The sequence below is a fragment of the Callithrix jacchus genome, chromosome 14 (assembly GCF_049354715.1).
Source record: "Callithrix jacchus isolate 240 chromosome 14, calJac240_pri, whole genome shotgun sequence".
NCBI classification, from domain to species: Eukaryota; Metazoa; Chordata; class Mammalia; order Primates; family Cebidae; genus Callithrix; species Callithrix jacchus.
This window is the reverse complement of record NC_133515.1, coordinates 34,744,619-34,750,060: the sequence shown is the minus strand read 5'-3', so window position 1 is coordinate 34,750,060 and position 5,442 is coordinate 34,744,619.

Sequence of the window (5,442 nt, the reverse complement as noted above, 5' to 3'; positions counted from 1 at the left end):
CTATGCAACTATCTTGCATGTTCTGCACATGTACCCCAAAACCTAAAATGTAATAAAAAAAATAAAAGAAATGATCTTTAGACTTTATTAAAATAAAAATTTCTTTGGAATATATAATGTAGGAGACTATTTTTTACAAAATCCGACCAGAAAAACTGTTTGCAAAACACATTTTTAAAGAAAGACTTGTAACCAAATTATAAAAGAACTATTTAAATGTAACAAAGTGAAAACAAAGCATACAACTAACATAAACAAAAAATCTAAACAGAAAATATATACACACATATATATATAAGCTTCTTATGAATCAGCTTGTAATAAAATGTTCAATATCCTTTTTATTAGTGAATTGTAAATTAGTACAATGATGAGATAAAATTACACACACATTAAAATGACTAAAATCCAAAAATCCAACAATGTTAACTTTTGGAAAAGATGCAAAGCAACAGACATTCGCATTTTTGCAGATAAGAGTGTGAAATCGTACAAAAACTTTGGAAGACAATTTATCAGTTTTTTTGTTTTGTTTTGTTTTGTTTGTTTGTTTTGAGACGGGGTTTCGCTCTTGTTACCCAGGCTGGAGTGCAATGGCGTGATCCTGGCTCACCACAACCTCCGCCTCCTGGGTTCAGGCAATTCTCCTGTCTCAGCCTCCTGAGTAGCTGGGATTAGAGGCACACTCCACCATGCCCAGCAATTTTTTTGTGTGTTTTTAGTAGATACGCAGTTTCACAATGTTGAAAAAAATGGTCTCGATCTCTTGACCTCGTGATCCACCCACCTCAGCCTCCCAAAGTGTTGGGATTACAGGCGTGAGCCACTGCGCCTGGCCAGTTATTTTTTTAAGTTGTACTTTAGGTTCTGGGGTATGTGTGCAGATGATGCAGGATTGTTGCATGGTACACCCATGGCAATGTGGTTTGTTGCCTCCATACCCCCCGTACCCACATCTGGTATTTCTCACAATATAGCAGTTTTCTTAAACATGGTCTTATCATGCTTCATCTGATTTTATATATTATATTCACACAAAGCCTGCACCTGAAGTTCTATACCATCTTAATTTATTTACCCAAACTGAACGGAATCAAAACTGAAAGCAAAATGTGGTATATAATGGAATATTATTCAATGAAAATAAGAAATAACATCAAGTTTTAAAAAATGCAGATGAATCTCAAATGCATACTGATAAGTGAAAGAGGCCATCTGAAAAAGCTATGTATTGTACAATTAACAGTTTGGAAATAGAATAACTATACAGATAGTACACAGATCACTGGTTGTCAAGACTTGAAGAGTGGGAATGTATTAAATAATTAGAGCACAGAAGAGTTTTTCAGGATAGTGAAACTACTCTGTTGACTTTGTAATGATGAATAGAAGACATTAAAATCTATAAAACTTTACAGTATAAAATAAAAATATTACTCCATGTAATTGAAAAAGATGTCACTTAAGATCTCATGAAATTTCAAGATAAAATGCAGAATGTAACAAAACACTGTAACTCTATTGCGGATGTATGAAACAAACTTACTGAAAGAGTTAGAGGAATGGGGATGACCTAATGAAAACAGTATGTAAGACTAAAGGCAAAAGAAACTGTACATAAGTACTATATTCTAGTTTATAAAGTTGTTTTCCATGGAGGTATAGATTATCAATTCTTTTACCATCTTATGTGTGTGCTGGTATTTAACAATTAAATAATAAATGGTGAAAGATAAGAAACCTTTTTTTTTACTATTGAAGTGGGAAGTTGCATATAAGGGAAAGAGGCTAGAATGATATATATGGTAATTAATTAGAGTTGGTGACGTCATTATGAACTCATGCTCAGGTGAGTATACATAGGTTGTAAGTACCTATAAGTATCTGTTTTTGTGATTTTTTTCACTCTATCAGCTGATGGAACCTAGAATAAAGCATAGCACAGGAGTACAGAACATATTATCAAGGAAATATTTATTTCTAATGCTAATATTCAATACAAACAGCCAAGGTTCCTCCCAGAAATGACTGAATTATTCTAAGACTTTGGCAGCACATAAAATATATACTATATGTCTGAAGCATCTCATAATGCCAGAAAGTAAGGTTATGTTTAGCATGTGCACACACACACACAAACTGCATATACCCCTACTTCAGACAATAATGAAGCTACTTAAAAAAGATACTGAAGTCACCTGAAAGAGCTCCCAATGGGCAAAGCTAGAATAATTTGAGCATAAAATACATTATGTTGTGTTGGGTTATAAACCTGAATTAGTTGGCTTGGGCTGCTGTAACGAAATACTATTGACTGAATGGCTTGAGCAGTAAAGATTCATTTTCTCACAGTTTGGAGTCTGGAAAGTCCAAAATGAAGGCCCAGCAAAGTTTGGTTTCTGAAGATTGTTCTGTACCCAGATTGCAGATAGATGACTTCTCCCTGTGTCCTCACATGGCAGAGAGAGAGAGAGTAAGAGAGAATTTCCACTTATTATTAGGTTGGTTGGTGCAAAAGTAATTGCAGATTTTGTCATTACTTTTAATGGTGAAAACTGCAATTGCGTTTGCACCAACCTATATAAAGCCACATACAGTCCTAAAAAAAGGCTACAAATCCTATCAGATTAATTCTCCATATTTATGACCTTATTAACCTTACTTATTTCCTAAAGGCCCTATTTTCAAATACAGGCACATTGGGTGTTATAGCTTCGGCCTATGAAATCTGGAGGGACACAGTTCAGTCCATGGTGAACTGTAGTCCTGGCCCCAAAATTCATATTCTTACATGAAAAATATATTCATTCCATCCCAACAGCCCCAAAGACTCAACTCAATCAGCATCAATTCTCGAGCAAAAATTCCAAAGTTTAAATATCATCTAAATCAGATGTGTGTGATACTCAAGGTGCTGTTCATTCTGAGACAAAATTCCTCTCCAGCTGTGAAATTGTGACATTAGAAAAGTTGTGTGCTTTAAAAATACAACTGTGGAGCAGGCATAGGTTAGATATTCTTATCCTAAAAGGGGTAAGTCAGATGCAAGAAAAGGGTGATAGGTTCTTAGCAAGTCCAAAACTTAGCAAAGCAAGTCTCTTTAGATTTCAAGTCTTCAGAATAATCCTTGGTTCAGTATTCTCCTTCCAGAAGTGATCTCACTGCCATATTCCCCAGATTTTACTTATTACCCAGTTCAAAACCACTTTAGGTATTGGTTACAGGAGCCTTGACTAAAATACAAAATAAATATCCAAGCGTTTATACCCATATAAATACATGATTGTCTACATAAAAAAATGGAGGAAGATGAACAAATTTCCTGGACAGAAGAATTTCAAATAATTTATGTAAACACTCTGTCCATCAGGTTTCAGAGTATAAATTCTCATGTTTTAAGTATAACCCAAACACAAGGAATTATTTTTCATGGGTATAATAAGAAAGGAAGGGGAGGCCGGGTGCGGTGGCTCACGCCTGTAATCCCAGCACTTTGGGAGGCCGAGGCGGGTGGATCACGAGGTCAAGAGATGAGACCATCCTGGTCAACATGGTGAAACCCCGTCTCTGCTAAAAATACAAAAAATTAGATGGGCATGGTGGCGCATGCCTGTAATCCCAGCTACTCAGGAGGCTGAGGCAGGAGAATTGCCTGAACCCAGGATGAGGAGGTTGCGGTGAGCCCAGATCGCGCCATTGCACTCCAGCCTGGGTAACAAGAGTGAAACTCCATCTCAAAAAAAAAAGGGGGGTGGGTAAGAAATTGAGACTTGTTAGAAGAAGCTTGCTAAACACCACTTCTGCCCAGCCATGTTAAAGGTTTTTCCCTCTCCGACTACAGTAGAAGTCACTTTCATTTCTGCACTTTCTATTCAATCTTGATGTTTATAGCAGATTTTCCATTGGCAAAAATGCATGGGTCTCTTCCAATTGTTGTCTTCCCCTTACCCCCAGGGACTACTACAAACTACTTGCTCAAATATATACTTGACTGCACCAATCTTGTAAATATTTCCTGAAGATCCTTCCATCATTTCATGTAGATTAAGCATATTGCTGATACTAATTACTACTATAACTGTTACTGTATGTGTATGTGTGTATGTGTGTGGTCATTTTAAAAGGAATTTTAAAAAGGTATACATAGATGTGGCAGAATATTTTTATCATACATTCATCTCAGATTGCAGGGCTCCTTATATTATTTTAAAAATAAATCAATGGAGAGAAAACAAAATGTAATTTTCAGAATAATACATCATTCTATAACATTTCAATAAAGTAAATATTTTAATAATAGATTTTTGTGTCTTTTGAATTCTCTTTTAAAAGCAGAAAATATTTCAGTACACATAAATATGATTGCTGTACTTGAGGAGTAGTTGTTTCATGTTAGATTTAATTGTTGACTTTGTGTTTATTTTTTATATATCAAGTCTTTCATTAAAGCTAATATGTTGATGAAGTTTCTGTTCAATGTTGGAAATGTGTTTTCAAACACAATACTATGAACTATACCAACAGAGTTTTACTTTGAAAAATTGTCAGGAACATTTAACATGAGATGTCCGTCCTGACTAATTTTTTAAATGCATAAAACTGTGCTTCTAACTATAGACATGATTATGTACAGAAGAGTTGTAGAACTTATTTATCTTGCATAAATTAAACTTTATATCCACTACATGAAAACTCTCCCTAGTGACTTCTGGTAAGCACCATTTCATTCTCTACTTCGATGAGGTTGATTATTTTAAATACTTCATATATATAAAATCATGCAGTATTTGTGCTGCAATACCTGCCATTTTTCACTTAGCATAATGTCTTCAAGTTTTATCAATGTTGTTTTACATTGCCTGCTATAGGCTGAAAGTTTCTATCCCCCTAAAATTGATATGTTGAAATCCTTCTTCCCAAAGTGATGGTATTAGAAGGTGATTAAAAAGTAGACCCTTCAAGAATGGAATTAATGTTTTTGTGTCAAAGACTTAAATCAGAACATATTAAAAACAGAAATAAAATCGCATTTATATGGATAAAAACCATGTTTATGTAATTCCTGTCTGTAGAATGGCACCAGGCAGGCTTCTTGGATCCTATAGTTTCCTCTTCTTGGAACACCTAAGGTAATCTTGTTACATGTCTTGGTTTCTGTCATCTCAGCTTTTCTCATCCTATATACACACAAAAAATGGGAAGTTCCTAGTATGGTCCATGGGTTACTGAATGCTCTGGCTTCCCTCCCTTCTCCTCTCTTCTGTGCATGTTCCTAGAATACAACAAGCAAGGCCTCAGGAACATTGCACTATCTTGTCATAGAACATAGTTGTAGCTATGTGTTTCACTTCTTCACTACATTTACGCATCTACACAAATAGCATTCAGAAAGTTCTTTCTTGCTTGTTTAAAATGGCTGTCTTTTCTATCTATGTACCATGT